The sequence below is a fragment of the Thamnophis sirtalis genome, unplaced genomic scaffold (genome assembly GCF_051295495.1).
Source record: "Thamnophis sirtalis isolate CommonGarterSnake01/CBP01778 unplaced genomic scaffold, rThaSir2_p1.2 scaffold_2, whole genome shotgun sequence".
Lineage (NCBI taxonomy): Eukaryota > Metazoa > Chordata > Lepidosauria > Squamata > Natricidae > Thamnophis > Thamnophis sirtalis.
In genome coordinates, this window is record NW_028261382.1 from 95,997,576 (window position 1) to 96,014,236 (window position 16,661).

Genomic DNA, 16,661 nt, shown 5'->3' on the forward strand with positions numbered 1-16,661 from the left:
GTCTCTTTCTGTCTCTGTCACTGTCTCTGTCTCTTTCTGTCTCTCTCTCTGTTTCTGTCTCTGTCTCTCTCTGTGTGTTTCTGTCTCTCTTTCTGTCCCTCTCTGTCTCTTTTTCTGTCTCTCTCTGTCTCGCTCTCTCTCTCTCTCTCTCTGTCTCTCTCTGTTTCTGTCTCTCTCTGTGTTTCTGTCTCTTTTTCTGTCTCTCTCTCTCTCTATCTCTCGCTCTGTCTCTCTCTCTGTTTCTGTCTCTGTCTCTCTCTCTGTCTCTCTGTCTCTCTCTCTCTCTCTGTCTCTCTCTCTGTCTCTCTCTGTTTCTGTCTCTGTCTCTGTCTCTCTCTCTCTGTCTCTCTCTCTGTCTCTGTCTCCGTCTCTCTGTCTCTCTCTGTTTCTGTCTGTCTCTCTCTCTGTGTTTCTGTCTCTTTTTTTGTCTCTCTCTCTCTATCTCTCGCTCTCTGTCTCTCTCTCTGTTTTTGTCTCTGTCTGTCTCCTATCTCTGTCTCTCTGTCTCTCTATCCCTCTGTGTCTTGCTCTCTATCTCTGTCTCTCTGTGTGTGTGTGTCTTTCTCTCTCTTTCTCTTGCTCTCTGTCTGTCTGTCTGTCTCTCTCTCTGTCTCTGTCTATCACTCTCCCTCCCTCCCTCCCTCCCCCTCTCTCCTTTGCTAAACAAATAAATAAAGCTGATTGCATGGTTGGATCACGGAGAAAACGAGAAATATATCCAATTAGATCTATGCAAAACTACTTAACTTCATCTCATTTATTCCATTCAGAGAGCTCTCTGCATTTAGCCAAGTCTATTCTGTGCATAACAAGGAAATTCACTCCTCATCCAACCCCTTCCCATTTTCCTTCTGCCCCTCACCATTCTCCCGACAACTCGAGAGAGTTTCCACAAATTAAGGTACCTTTGGAGCAAATCTTGGGGGGGGGGAGTTGGAAGGACAAATATTATCCGCAAATTAAGATACCTTTGGAGCAAATCTATTGTTGGTGGAAGGTCAAATCTACTCTGCAGATTAAAATAACCCTCGGTTGGGCTTTGTTCAGCCCCAGCGACACTAGGCCCAATCCCAAACCAGGAGGAGACCCAACTTTAAATGCATCCTCCCTCTTCACGCCTTCTAGAAACAAAACATCCATCTGGAACAAATGAGAAATAATTTTTTTAAATTATTTCCCCCTCTTCCTTCTCCAGATGAATGGAAGTGGAAAGAAAAACTCAACTCTGAGCCATCAAACTGGCAGGAACCGAAGCAGACCTGGCTAACTGTTGCTTATCTGACAAACCGGGGTTACACGGCAGATGGGGATAAACCTCTTTATGGGAGAAACGTCCGTCAAATCAGCCAGGGCCAGGACTCCAGATGATGGATGGAAGTCAAGCGTGACTGCGCTAAGATTCAATCAAGAAATTCTGACCAGCGAGGAAGGGAGTGCTTCTCCTGACCACCCGTTTCTCCTAACGCAGAGGTCCGTGGCATCCCTCCCCGCTCCTCCTCTCCAACTGATTCCCCGCACGCACGCACGAAAGCCATAACTCTCGCCCTGGCATCTCCGCAGAAAGCTTCACATCCCAGATGCTGCACGCCAGGAGTTCGCCAGCACGGCTGCATTCAGCCACCCGGTCCCAAAACTGCCCCAATGCAGCTGTGAAAAGAGAGGACGCGCTCCTGCCTTTCATGTCAGCCCCCCCTCCTCCCCCAGGTGGAGAAGCAAAACGTCCTTCAGTCCCTTCTGGCCTCTTCGCCGGAGACGCCAGAAACCCAGGGAAAATGCAGCCAAGGCAAGCCACAGATCTCCCGCCGGTTAACTGAGATGAGCACTCGGGAGGATGGTTTGACCTTGAAGGATGAACCCAGCAGCCTGTTGGGGGGAAAACGCACCATCTGAGGGTATTTGAGGAGGTCCTGCCTACGTCGTTGGTCCCCTGCCTGGCAGGACAAGAGGACCTTGACACCGGGGTCATTTGTCATTTGTCATTTATTGGACATTTATAGGCCGCCCTTTTCCCTGAGGGGACTCAGGGCGGCTTACAATCAAAAAGGAAAGGGAGTGTAGGACAATACAAAAGAAATGTGAACAAAATAAATTAAACAGTAAAACTCAACATTCACTCAGCATTCGGGAGGGGCGAAAATAAGATTATCCCCAGGCCTGACGGGCTAGCCAGTTCTTGAGGGCTGTGCGGAAGGCCTGGACGGTGGTGAGGGTACGAATCTCCACGGGGAGATTGTTCCATAGTGTCGGAGCCGCAACAGAGATGCAGGGGTGTCATCCCTTCCACAGGGCAGGTTGGGGAGGAGGGTGGAATAGGTTGTGTTGCACAGATCCTGAGATGGGAATGAATCTTGGAATCCTAATTATGCCGCCACCGACCCCTCCTCCTCCATCCCTTTCAAACTCCAGCGTATTTTGCAATAGGTGAGCTGCTAACTTATCTCCTCCTTTCCACTCACAGAGATGTCTGTCCTAAGGAAAGGATTAGCCGACCTTGGAATAATGTTGTAGGGGTGATTTAAAGGGATATTGAGAGCTTTATTTTATTATTATTTATTTAATTCGTCAAGCATGAATTAGCTAACAGATACAAGTATCAACACGATTCTGAACACAGGAAATGGATACGAATAGAAGGGAACATTAGGACAGGGAGGGTAGAAACATGGTGCGCTTATGCACGCCCCCTTACAGGCCTCTTAGGAATGGGGTGAGGTCAACAGGAGACAGTTTAAGGCTAAAGTCTTGGGGGTTTGAGGAAGAAACAAGAGAGTCAGGTAGGGCATTCCAGGCGTTGAGCACTCTGTTGCTGAAGTCATAATTTCCGCAATTGAGTTTGGAGCTGTTCACCTTGAGTTTGTATCTATTGTGTGCTGGTGTATTGTTGTGCTTGAAGCTGAAGTAGTCATTGACAGGGAGGACGTTGTAGCAGATAATTTTATGTTCTAGCTTTCTCCCGTTGTAATGGGTTTGGACAGCAACTGAAGACTTAAGTTGCAAAGGAGGGATGGATGGTTGTTTACATAGGCCCTGGAAGTGTCTGGTTAGACTTTCTGGAAACTAGGATGATGGAAGGAACAGTTATGATTTTCTGGAGAGTTTGCATTCTGTTTTTTCTCTCTATTGCTCTCGTGAGCCAAACCTCTCTCATTTACATACCACACCACAGTGTATCTCAACCTTGGTAACTTTTAAGAGGAGTGGACTTCAAGTCCCAGAATTCCCCCCACCCCAACGCAGCACTGCCCTTACAGGGGAAATAAAAGAGTCGGACCAATGGAAGAATTGTGCTGTGTTGATCTTTTGGGGGGAAGCAATGAGTTAGTTCCCCGGTGAGAAACTCCCATCATCGTTAAGATGCCCTAGGCGAGGTTTCAAAGCTGTGAAAAGCAACATTGGTCTGTGTAACCTGCTGTCCATAAAAAGTCTCACAGCCGACGCACCTGGGCTTTTATCCAGTTTATAAACAGGTCTAATAATTCCAAGGGAACGGTGCATGAATGGAGAGATGGACAGATGGAGATAGATGGATGGATTGATGGATTGTTGGACGGAGGGAGGGAGGGATGGGATGGATAGATAGTGATAGACAGACAGACAGATAGATAGATAATAAATAGATACATGATTGATAGATGGATGGATGGATGGATGGATGGATGGATGGATGGATGGATGGACGGACGGACGGACGGACAGCCAGCCAGCCAGAGGGATGGATGAATGGATGGACGGACGGACAGCCAGCCAGCCAGCCAGAGGGATGGATGGATGAATGAATGGATGGATGGATGGATGGATGGATGGATGGATGGACGGGCAGACAGAGACAGACAGAGAGATGGATGGATGGATGGATAGATGGATGGATGGATGGATGGACGGACAGACAGACAGAGAGATGGATGGATAGATGGATGATGGATGGACGGAGAAATGGATAGATAGATGGATGGATGGATGGATGGATGGATGGATGGACGGATGGACGGACAGCCAGCCAGCCAGCCAGCCAGAGGGATGGATGAATGGATGGACGGACGGACAGCCAGCCAGCCAGCCAGAGGGATGGATGAATGGATGGATGGATGGATGGATGGATGGATGGATGGACGGGCAGACAGAGATAGACAGAGAGATGGATGGATGGATAGATGGATGGATGGATGGACGGACAGACAGAGAGATAGATGGATAGATGGATGATGGATGGACGGAGAGATGGATAGGTAGCTGGATGGATGAATGGATGGATGGATGGATGGAGAGAGAGATAATGAGAGAGCAAAAGAGTACCTTTTAACATTCCAACAACCATCCCAGCTTTTTCCTTGATCCCTGCTGCCCATTTTGTACCACATCCCAGTTGTAACTGGGCCCAGTAACTTGATCACACTGGTTTAATTATACTCTTTGGAAAAAGACCAAGGAAGACTTCCAAAGGAAGTAACAGTGAAAGAGTGTCATCATTGCAACTGGCAACAATCCTTTTCCTTTTGAGTTCAGATCCCGTAAAAAGTAACACCAGGAGACCCCCTCCACACACACGTGTTTCCCATTCCTAAAACACCCTGATCGATCGCAAGAGCCCCAGCCCCACACCTGGTGGGGGCGACGCAGCCGCCTTTGCAAAAAGGTAGAAGCGACGGAGAAACTGCAGCTGCGCCCTTGCAATGACAGCCCGGCTGCATTTACACCTGCAGCACAGAGGTCCGGTAGGGAAGAGGCAGCTTTCCCTCCGGTGAAGATGAGGTGACAATTTCTGGAAGGGCCTGCTGGCAAACACAACTCAGGAGGCACAAAACCGCAGACAGGGACCTGGCTGGCACATGAAGGGAGCCCTGGGGAGTTCCTGAAGGGGTGTTGGAGGAAACTGGACATAACTTAGCCAAGTGCTCCTTCCTCCTTCTCAAAGCTGCTCACGTCCATCCCTGGCTGCCATCCTCTTCTCCCGTCACTGGCCACTTCGCTCTCCACCCTGCACCCAACACTCACTTGCCCCTGAGAGCCCCCTAGCCTAGAACGTTTCCCTAGATAGTTACTCTAGCCCTTTCCCCTTCCACTCCACCAATCTCTTCAGCCTCCTTCCCTCCTTCCTTGCTTCCTTCTTTCTGTATCCTTCCCTCCTTATCCTCCCTTTCTTTCCTTCCTTCCTTCCTTCCTTCTCCTTCCTTATCCTTCCTTCCTTCTTTCCTCCCTTATCCTTCCTTCCTTCCGTATCTTTCCCTCCTTATCCTCCCTTTCTTTCCTTCTTTCCTTTCCTTTCTTCCTTATCCTTCCTTCCTTGTTCTCTTTCCTTCCTTCCTTCCTTCTTTCCTCCCTTATTCCTCCTCCCATATCCTTCCTTCCTTATCCTTTCCTTCCTTCCTTCCTTCCTTTCTTATCCTTCCTTCCTTGTTCTCTTTCCTTCCTTCCTTCCTTCCTTCCTTCCTTCTTCTTTCCTGCCTTCCTGCCTTCCTTATCCTTTCTTAGCCTTCCTTCGTTCTCTTTTCTTCCTTCCTTCTTTCCTCCCTTATTCTTCCTCCCTTCCATATCCTTCCTTCCTTCTCCTTTCCTTCCTTCCTTCCTTCCTTATCCTTTCTTATCCTTCCTTCCTTGTTCTCTTTCCTTCCTTCCTTCCTTCCTTCCTTCTTTCCTCCCTTATTCTTCCTCCCTTCCATATCCTTCCTTCCTTATCCTTTCCTTCCTTCCTTCCTTCCTTCTTCTTTCCTGCCTTCCTGCCTTCCTTATCCTTTCTTAGCCTTCCTTCGTTCTCTTTCCTTCCTTCCTTCTTTCCTCCCTTATTCTTCCTCCCTTCCATATCCTTCCTTCCTTATCCTTCCTTATCCTCCCTTTCCTTCCTTCTTATGATTCTTATCTTTCCTTCCTTATCCTTCCTTTCCTTCCTTCCTTTCTTATCCTTCCTTCCTTGTTCTCTCCCTCCCTTATCCTTCTTTCCTTGTTCTCCTTCCTTCTTTCTCCTCCCTCCCCCCTCCTTATCCTTTCTTATCCCTTTTCCCTTCCTTCCTTTTTTCTTTCCTCCCTCCCTCCCTTGATTCTCCCTCCCAGTTCAACCACTTGTTCCTCCCTAAGACCACTCCACTTGGCCAAAGCATAATAAAGACACCCACAAAGCCTCTCACCCCCCCCCACCCCGCACCACCCACAATTTTATATCAAATTGGTTCCTCCAAAAAGAAAAACAAGACAGGAACGAGCCAAAGAAACAGTTCAAAGACTTAGTCATGTCACACTGTTGGGGGAGAGGGGCCCCTCTCCCTTCCCACTCTGCAAGAGGGGAAGCCCACAAAACCCACCACTCCCAGACTCCCTTCTGCAATCCCGCCTGGGCTCTCCACCCAGGAAGGGGCTTGTTTTGGTGTCCCCCCCCTTCTTTAGAGAGACATGCCCTTCCTCCCCAAATATCCCTTCTCTTTCCTTCCCACTCCCCCCCCCCCACAAATCTCCAGTGAGGTTGGGGAGAAGTGGCCATCTGGAGACGGGGATGGGGAAAACACGGGAAGGGAACTTGAAGGGAAGGAGGGCAGAGACCTGGGCACGATCTCCCCCCAACAAACCAGCCAAGGGGACCCAATGACGCCTGGGCACCCCGCAGCTCCCGACTCCGAGGTGACACGGGGAAACGTGGGCGCTCAGAAGCCCAACGCTGGCACGGCGACGGGGAGGGTGGACGGGCCCTCAAGCGGACCCTTCCCTTCACCCCCCAAAAGACCCCAGGAGGACCGGTCCAGCCTTGGCGCCCAGCAAAGAGGAGAAGGGGGTCCCCCTTCCCACCTTCTTCTCCGGGGATGGGGAGGGGGCTCCCCCAAAAGATGAGTCCGGAATCCGGGGCGCAGGAGCCCAGCGGCGTCCTAGCCGAGAACCCCCCCCCCCGAGACGCGACCCCCGAGAGGCGGCGGGTCTCGGCCGAGCGGCAGGCAGGCTGGGCTGCGGCTGGCGGCTGGCGGCGGCGGTGGAACTCCTACCTGGGCGGCTCCGCGGGGTCGGGGCGCAGCTGGGCGGCCGGCTTCGGTGGGCGCCCCCGGTTCCTCCCGCCGGGAGGGCAGCGCGGCCAAAAGGAGGGCTGGAAGAGCAGCGCCGCCGCGGCTGGAGCGCTGGCTGGCCGACCGCGCTGGCGGGGACCCGGAGCGAGAAGCGACGCGCTCTGCCAACCGGCGGCAGCAGCAGCAGCAGCAAAGCCGCGTCCAGCGCCGGCGGCGAAGAGGGCCGAGCGAGCGGCAGGGCGCCCCCCGGTGGCCGTTGGGGGGAATTGCACGGGCACGCAGCCGAATTACCGGCGGATGATGCGGGAGGGAGGGCGGGGGGAGTGATGGAGGGGAGAGGGGGGGGGAGAGAGAGAGAGGCTTGCAATTGAAATAATCCTTCGGCCCCGCCAGAAACAGTCACGGTCACAGTAAAGAAGGGACCTTGGAGGTCATGTAGTCTAACCCCGGGAGACCCGCAATAGGGACTCGAACCGTCGGAACTGCCGACCTTTATGGCGCCAGGGGCTGAGGAAGAGGGGAGGGGGCATACGGAGATCAGGATGGGGGGGGGGCTGCAGTACCGAAAAAAGAATATTTGGGCATATCTGTTGTGTAGGTGGGGGAGGGGGAAAGACTCGGGAGGGGGTGCGCTTCTTTCTTAACATCCCCGCCCCCCCTCCCCGGGCAGGGACACGTTTGGAGTCGCTTTGGAGTTCTGGGCCCCGGCAATGGATTTAGAGCGAAGGGGGAGGAAGCGTCGACGCTGCTGGGAAGAAGTCAGGACAGCTGCTGCAAGAAAAAGGAGCAACAGGTGGAAGGGAGGGAGGGAGGGAGGAGGAAGGAACGAAGGGGAGAGGAACGGAGGGAGGGAAGGAGGGAGGGAGGGAGGAAGGGGAGGGGAACAAGGAAGGGAAGGGGAAAGGAGGGAGGGAAAAGGAAGAAAGAAGAGGAGGGAGGGAGAGGAACGGGAAGGAAGAGAAGAGGGAAGGAAGGAAGAGGGAGGGAAGAAGGAAAGGGAACAGAGGGAGGGAAGGAGAAAGGAAGGGGAGGAAGAGAAGAAGGAGGGAGGAAAGGGGAAGGCAGAGAAGAGGGAGGGAAGGGGAAGGAAGAGAAGAGGGAGGGGGAAAGGGAAGGAAGAGAAGAGGGAGGGAAAGAAGGGGAGGGGAAGGAAGAGAGAGGGAAGAAGGAAAGGGAACAGAGGGAGGGAAGGGGAAGGAAGAAGGAGGGAGGGAAGGCAGAGAAGAGGGAGGGAAGGGGAAGGGAAGGCAGAGTAGAGGGAGGGAGGGAAGGGGAAGGAAGAGAGAGGGAGGGAAGAAGGAAGGGGAGTGAAGGAAGAGAAGGGGAGGGAGGAATGACAAGAGGGAGGGAGGTGGAAGAGGAAGGAAGGGAGGAAGGAAGGAAGGAGAGATGCTTAACTCCTGTGGAACTTCTTCCCTGGCAGTGAGCAGCTGGAGAGAGCTCGGGTGCTGCAGCCAAGGACACAGAAGCAGCTGAACTTGGTGTTCGAGTTGGGGAGGAGGCTGGCCCATCACAAAGGGGGAAGAGGGTGGGCACCCAGCCTCCCGGGGCTCCATCTTCTGGGCGACTGACCTCCTCCAGAGGGCCAGTTGACGGCCGAGACTGGGCACAGAGCAGGGCGGGCGCCACTCTGTGGTCAGAAAGGAAGCAGAGTGCAGCATATCAAGCCAAATCATTTCTGGTCACACTTAATAAAGATAAAACCATTGACGGTTTTTCAAACACAGAGAAGCCACCATTCACAGAATCATGGAATGGGAAGGGACCTTGGAGGTCTTCTAGCCTGACCCCCCAGCTCAGAAAAAGGATCCTCAGGCTTCCCTAAAGCAGTGACTTTCTCAGCTTTGTTTAGGAACCCAAAGGTGCTTTTTTCAAGAGGCAACTGGACTTTCCGTTTTTTTTTCCTTTGAAGAGGTTTTGCTTCTCATCCAAGAAGCTTCTTCAGCTCTGACTTTCCTTTTCCCACCATCCAGTCAGAGCTGAAGAAGCTTCTTGGATGAGAAACGAAAGGTCTTCAAAGAAAAAAAACGGAAGTCCAGTTGCCTCTTGAAAAAGGCACCTTTGGGACAAACGAAGTTAGATAAAATTATTATTAAAAACTGGAGATCTTTCATGGACTTTTTCCTGAAAATGAAAAAAGAATGAAATGATGATTTCAACTGAAAAAAAGGTGGAGTAAGAGGTTAAAAGAGTTTTCTTCCTTCTTCTTTCTTTTCTTTTTCTTTCTTTTCTTTTTCTTTCTTTCTTTCCTTCCTTCCTTTCCTCTCGTTCTTTTTCCTTCTTTCTTTCCTTCCCTCCTTTCTCTTTCTTTCCTTTGTTCCTTCGTTCCTTCCTTTCTCTTTGGAATATTAAAAGAGGAGTTTGTTTATAATTTGTTTATAATTAAAATTTGTAATTAAAGAATTATAAACAAACAATGGGTTTGTTTATAAGTTGAAAAGAAGATTGGCAGTTGCTGATTATTTTAAGTGTTTATCCACTTTATCTTTTTTTTTCTCTTTTGCCCTCTTTGATTCCTTTTCTTCTCATATTTGTCATGGCCAGAAAACTGAAATCGGTCATATCTGATTGAACCTGGACCAATGTCATTTCCCCCCCCCCCCAATTAACAGATATTTAGTGATCCTAATTCAAATAAAATTTTATGATTGAGACATTATAGCCCATTCTATCTTTGGCAATTGCATTTGCTCGGTTCTAATGTCTCCAGAACTTCCCACACAGCCTTTTGACAGCAAAATTCACCACTTTATTTTCTTTGAAGAATGAACTCACTTAAGTTCAAGGAAAATGCATTTCTGCCTCAGGGTGGGTAGAATTGAATCGGGAAGATGTGAAGATGGATGCATTTTTAGCGACTATATTTTCTCCAATTTTGACAGAGCAATTGTCGATAAAAGTTAGGCAATGATTGATGATGATGATGATGATGATGATGATGATGATGATGTGGAGCTCTTGGTCGCCTCTGACCTTTGTCATTAGATTGCCTAGGTAGTCCTTGTTTAGCAACTGTCTCATTTAGCGACCACTCACAGTTGCAACAGTGAAGAAAAAGTAATTTTGCAGTCAATCTTTGCATTGAGAAGCTTTGTAGGTCTATGAAACAATAAGAAAGATCACTAAATTGTGATGTTTCACTTAGTAACTCCTTCGCTTATTGACCACGTCGCCGGTCCCAATTGTGGTCCCTAATGAAGATTACTTGTAAACGTTTCACTCCCCCAACAGGTAACGTCATCAGTGTGAGGGAGGGAGCATAGGAGTTTCTCTTCTATCGGTGGATAATATTTACTTGGGTCATTGATTTGCGAGATGGTGAAAAAGATGATTAAAATCAGACAATCAACTTGCTCACCAACAAAAATTCTAATCCCAGTTGTGGTTTATAAGTTGTGTACTGTGTGTAGGTTGGGTTGGATTTGAATATGGGATAGGTAAAGATAAAGGTTCCCCTCGCACATATGTGCTACTTGTTCCCGACCCTAGGGGGCAGTGTTCTTCTCCATTTCTAAGTACCAGACCTAGTGTTGTCACATAACTCCTTGTGTAGGTGTGGCGGTCACCCATGGCCCAGTGCATAACAGGGCATGTGCAGCCACGCTGAACCACAGGAAACAAACTCCATAACATCCTGATATCCTGAAAGTGCATAACATAACATCCTGATAATTCACTCTAGATGTGCCTTACCCAATGATGCCCAGGATTTGACCATATATAGACAGAACTTCCCTGAGCAGTAGATTAGCAATTGTAGTTTTACAGGCTGTTTTTAATCACATGCTATTGCTCCTCCTGCCTTTGTCCTATCTCAATAAAAGGGGCTACCAGACCCCCAATCTGGGTCGTCCCATCCCGAGAAAGATCGTGTCCGTGTCTTTTCTCACCATTGGCCTCATGGGCGAACCACAGGTACTTCGCAAGCCAGTGCTGTTCGAAGACGTCTCCATGGCCAGGTGGCCAGCATGCCTCAACGCCAAAGGCGCACGGAACGCTGTTCCCTTCCCACCAAAGGTGGTTCCTATTTTTCTACTTGCATTTTTTTACATGCTTTCGAACTGCTAGGTTGGCAGAAGCTGGGACAAGTTACGGGAGCTCACTCCGTTACGCGGCGCTGGGGGATTCGAACCGCTGAACTGCCGACAAGCTCAGCGTCTTAGCCACTCAGCCGCCGCGTCCCTCCTGAACCTGGCATAGCGTTCAGGGTTTAAAATTGCACCCTTCATGCTGCCACCTCGAGATTATCCAACCCTAAGAACAGCTCGCTTGCTAAAACGACTCGGTCTCTCCCTGCCAAGAACTCCGTCCCCTGCAATTGATGGCTCAGTCATGCTAAGGGGAAAATGCATTAATACAAAAATCTCCACCTAGCACTCAAACACCCCCCCACACACACCTTGGCTTGGCTAGGCTTGATTTCCAGCCAAGTACAATATGGCTTTCTCCCCTCTTAAAACGGTTCATTAGGATTTTGCAGCGTTGCTCAGGAATGCCAGCACCTGCTCCGTTGGCAGAAACATCTACGTTTTGGGTTGCCCGAAAGGTGGCATAACTTCTTGGGTTGAGGGAGGGGAATGAGGCCCCCTTCCTGGGCATTTTGGCCTAGTTCGAAAATTAGCAAGTGGGTGCAGGGGAGAAGCTCACCAAAGTTGAACTGTGAGCCGCCCTGCGTCCCCTCAGTGAAAAGGGCGGCATACAAATAAAGTAAATTGAATTGGAAAAAAAAAGTTTGACCATTAAGTGAAGTTACAAAATGGGAGTGGGGGGGGGGGCAGGGCGTCGGAAGCAGACGCCTTGAAAATAGGAAAACAGTAGCCTATGCTTAAGATCAGAAATGATTTAAATTGTTTAAAGTTAGCTCAGCAAGAAGAAGCTAAGGTCAATGTAGAGATGTCATTAATTTCTTTATTTCTTTTTTTCTCAATAGATTTTAGACTGTGTTTGTTAAAAATCCATACCGTGTACGGGTTCCGGGAAGTCTGGGGGGGGGGGGGAAGGAGGAGGGGGGGTTGGGGGGGAGGGAGGGAGGGGCATACATTAGGCTAGACAAGAATTTGGGGGTAAACTAGAACTATTTTGACACACAAGAAATTGTACTCCGATGTCTTACTGATTGAGGAATGATGAAATGTTTGTTCGAAAAGAAATAAAACTTTTGAACGACGAAAATAGGAAAACAGGAGTCATTAATCTGGTTTTTAAGTTTAGCCCCACTTTGTCCAAAAGCATTGATGTAATTTTTAATGGTTACAAGAGGTTGGACATTGGCTTCTTCTTGGACTATGAGGTATGTACTGTGTATGCCCGAAAATAAGACAGGGTCTTATTTTATTTTCGCCCTCAAAATAAGCCCTTGGCCTTATTTGGGGGGAGGTCTTATTATTTTTGAGGTGCAGGAGGCGGTGAATGTGGTCACCCCATGGCTGCTACCATATTGCAATATTTTCAGGGGAGGGCTTATTTTAGCGCATGCGTTCAAAAGCCTGATAGGGCTTATTATCAGGGGGGTCTTATTTTCAGGGAAAGAGGGTATCTATTATTTATTAATGCGGCTGAACCATGCTAGTTTTTCTTCTGACAGGTCTCCTGGGCTGGATGGATGGAATTGGAGGAAGCTGTCCAATGATATGCCGGCTTTTGGATTTCCTCTTGGTGCCCCGTCCAAACTGAACCAGGTTCCAACCTCTTCAACATCAGCCAAGCTCAGGTTATCTTCCTTAGCTGAAAACAGATGCTACCTTCAGAAGCTGTGGGAGCTTTATCACTGGAAGCATTCAAGAAGAGACTGGATTGCAGCCATCAGTCAGAAATGGTGTAAGGTCTCCGGCTTGGGTGGCGAGGTTAGACTAGATGACCTACAAGGTCCCTTCCAACTCTGTTAATCTGTAATTGTTTCTTGAAAGAGCCAAGGTGGCGCAGTGGTTAGAGTGCTGTACTGCAGGCCACTTCAGCTGACTGTTATCTGCAGTTCGGCGGTTCAAATCTCACCGGCTCAAGGTTGACTCAGCCTTCCATCCTTCCGAGGTGGGTGAAATGAGGACCCAGACTGTGGGGGCGGTATGCTGACTCTGTAAACCGCTTAGAGAGGGCTGAAAGCCCTATGAAGCGGTATATAAGTCTAACTGCTATTGCTAATCATGGCTAACCAGGTTGCATGAAAACTACAGCAATCAGACTATATTTCCCTAAAATTCAAGTGGAAGTGTTCCTTTCTCTTGCCAGTATTCTCCCCTCACCTGTCCCTGGTATATCAAATCTGGGGTTTCTTTTTTATACCCCTTGGTAAGATCCAAGCCTTGGAATATTTCCACAGTCTATTATCGTTTTTATTCTCGCTTGCTCTCGAACAGCAGGAAAAATAAAGCTTTTAAACCTTCAATTAATGAGCTATTTCACCAGTTTCCTTCTGCCAGCGAAAGACGGAGGTTTCAAAATAGAATTGGGGCAGGAGAGGGAAAGAGGGAAATTGGTGGCACAGTGGTTAGGGTGCAGCACTGCAGGCCACTTCAGCTGACTGCTATCTGCAGTTCAGCGGTTCTAATCTCATCGGCTCAAGGTTGACTCAGCCTTCCATCCTTCCGAGGTGGGTGAAATGAGGACCCGGATTGTTGTTTGGGGCGATATGCTGACTCTGTAAACCGCTTAGAGAGGGCTGAAAGCCCTATGAAGCGGTATATAAGTCTAACTGCTATTGCTATTGCTACCTGCACTGCAGACATTAGTAGATAGATAGGTAGGGGAAAAGAGGAAGGAATAACGACAGATTTGCCCGTTTTTCTTAGGATAGCATCTCTGCAGAAGTATAATGTTCTTTCACTCGGTCTCTGTGCTGGGAGTCTGGATTCACAACACAGGGCATGGATAGGGGGCAAGAATCTGGGTGCCCCACCTTCAGTAGATTGACCACATGGCAAAGTATGTCAACCTTTCTAGGTAAGGTAAAGTTTCCCTTCGCACATATGTGCTAGTTGTTCCTGACTCTAGGGGGCAGTGCTCATCTCTGTTTCCAAGCCGAAGAGACAGTGCTGTCCAAAGACGTCTCCATGGTCATGTGGCCGGCATGACTAAATACCGAAGGTGCACAGAATGCTCTTCCCTCCTCACCAAAGGTGGTTCCTATTTTTCTACTTGCATTTTTTACGTGCTTTCGAACTGCTAGGTTGGCAGAAGCTGGGACAAGTCACGGGAGCTCCTCCCGTTAACGCGGCACTAGGGATTCAAACCACTGAACTGCCGACCTTTCTGGTCGACAAGCTCAGTGTCTTAGCCACTGAGTCACCGTCCTGGTCCTTCTAAGTAGATCAGTCCAGAAAATGGATATGTTGCTGGACTAAAAAAAAGGACCCACTAGTTCCAATTTCTATAAATATTCTGACATCGAGGTCATGCTTGTCCCAAAAGTGCTTTTTCCAAAAGACAACTGGACTTTGTTTTTTGTTTTTCCTTTGAAAGCATTTTGCTTCTCATCCAAGAAACTTCTTCAGTTTTGGATGAGAAGCGAAATATTTTCAAAGGGAAAAAAGACCCCCCAAGGAAGTTATTTTTTGGAAAAAGCACCCTTGGGATAGATCCAAAATAATTTTGATCGCTTCAAAGTAGCTTCCATTTCGTTACCCTCTCTGTTGTGTCCCGCTGGTGGCCAGCAGAGCTGGCAGCAGAGTCGGACAATGGGGAGGTTGGGGAGGAACACGGGCCAGTCCTGAAGGTTGGAGAAGGCTCGGACGAGGGCTGTGCGTCAGAGGCAGAGAGGGAATTAGAAAGCAGTGAGGCAGAGGAACAGCTGGAGCCTGTTCCCAGTGTGTGCATGCGTAGAGCTGCCAGAAGAAAAGAACAACTAATAAAGCAGGGTTGACTTGGGAGTAAAGCCACACCTTGGAGGTGATTGGCCCCTCCCATAGGAAACAAAAGAGGAGCAAATGGGGAGGGGGATTTTGCGGGAAACAATTTGTTCCTTCAGTGGGTTCAAGAGTGGAAAGTTCTGTTTGTGACTTTAAGAGATGCTGTGCCAAGTTTTGCCTTGCCCTGCCTTTGGAAACTAGTTATCTGGCAGCTCTCCAAACGAGATAAGGTTCATGTGGATAAACATTCCTCCGAAAGACTGTTTGCCGAGCCTTGCTGACTGTGAATGAAAGGAATTCACAGTCGTGCAAATAAACGGGGTTTTGCCGGGACCAAGACTTGGCTTCTTGCTTTCTAAGGAAGCCTGGCTCAGAACTCTCTCGTGATCCATTTCGGCCATGCACCCGTTTAGGATGAAAATCGGATGTTTCTGGTAGCTTCTCCTAGAAAGGCAAAGGCCTGGAAAAACAAACCAGAATTATTTGTCCGGTTAAACAACGATGCAAGTGAGTTTGGGCATCCGGCTCCCCGCCTCCTGGATCCTAATATCCATAGTCATTTCTTGCTAGCGCATCCAAATGAACAATTTTATAGGCAGGAACAGATCTGAGGAAACTATTGTGGTGCAGTGAAGTATATAATAGCCATTGTAAACCATCCTTTCTCCTCTCCCCGCCCTCCCACATCTAATTATACACATTTCTCACAGAGTGTTAGCTGACTCAAATGAAGTAGAAAGACGGAGTTGCATGAATGAAATTGTGTTTGGGGAAAGAAAATGGTTTGATAGTTGCCATCCAAGGGAGGAGTGTGTGTGTGTGTGAGAGAGAGAGAGACAGACAGAGACAGACAGAGAGACAGGGACAAAGGGAGAGAGAGAGGGAGAGAGAGAGACAGAGAGAGAGAGAGAGAAAAAGACAGAAAGAGAAAGACAGAGAAAGAGAAACACAGAAAGACAGAGAGAAAGACAAAGAGAAAGAGAAAGAAAGAGAGAGACACAGAGAAAGACAGAGAGAGACAGAGAGCGAAAGACAGAAAGAGAAAGACACAGAGAGAAAGACAGAAAGAAAAATACAGAAAGAGAAAGACAGAGAAAGAGAAACAGAGAAAGACAGACAAAGAGAGTCAGAGAGACAGAGACCAAAAGAGAAAGACAGAGAGAAAGAAAGACAGAGAGAGAGAAAGAAAAAGACAGAGAGAGAAAGACGAGAGAAAGGCAGAGAGAGACAGAGGCAGAGACCGAAAGAGAAAGACAGAGAACAACCAATATCACCGTTGGTGAACCTTTTTGGCACCAAGTGCCAAAACGGGACCATGTGGACACACGATTGGTGTGCCGGAAACAGCAGCTGCACAGTGTGCATATGCATGCCAGGAAGATGATCTTCCGGTTTTTGGCTCGCATGTGCGCATGAAGATCACCTGGCCGGTGTGAATGCACATGTGCCTGCCGGGATGATGATCTTCCGGTTTATGGCACACCAGCCAGCTAGTGTTCGCACGCACATGCATGCCATAAACCGGAAGACCAGGCGGTCGACATGCATGTGCACCAGGCAGCCACTCTCTGGCACTCCCACGCATGTGAAGACCAGCTGGTCAGCGTGCCAGAACTCAGAAGAGCAACGGGCGACGGCTTCTGTGCCCGCAGAGATGGTTCCGCGTGCCACTTCCAGCTCCCATGCGATAGATTCTCCATCACAGATCTATATTAAGCAAGATTTCCAGAGGTGTGGGGGTGTTTGTAAAGTGTGCTCAAAGAGTCGAGAAAGGGACCCCAAATCCCTTTTGTTTCAAGATCCAAATTCATTATTTGTAGTGTGACAACATCTAAGTGGA

At 48.9% G+C, this 16,661-nt stretch overlaps 1 protein-coding gene across 1 annotated transcript in view; it reads right to left on the reverse strand.

Moving 5' to 3' along the window:
* Positions 1-7,100, reverse strand: part of GRIK4 (glutamate ionotropic receptor kainate type subunit 4) — a 378,863-nt gene extending 371,763 nt beyond the window's left edge. The window contains exon 1 of the mRNA XM_087706418.1: positions 6,963-7,100. The gene's annotated coding sequence lies outside the window, so the exon portion shown is untranslated. The remainder of the gene's footprint in view (positions 1-6,962) is intronic.
* Between the last annotated feature and the right edge of the window lie 9,561 nt (positions 7,101-16,661).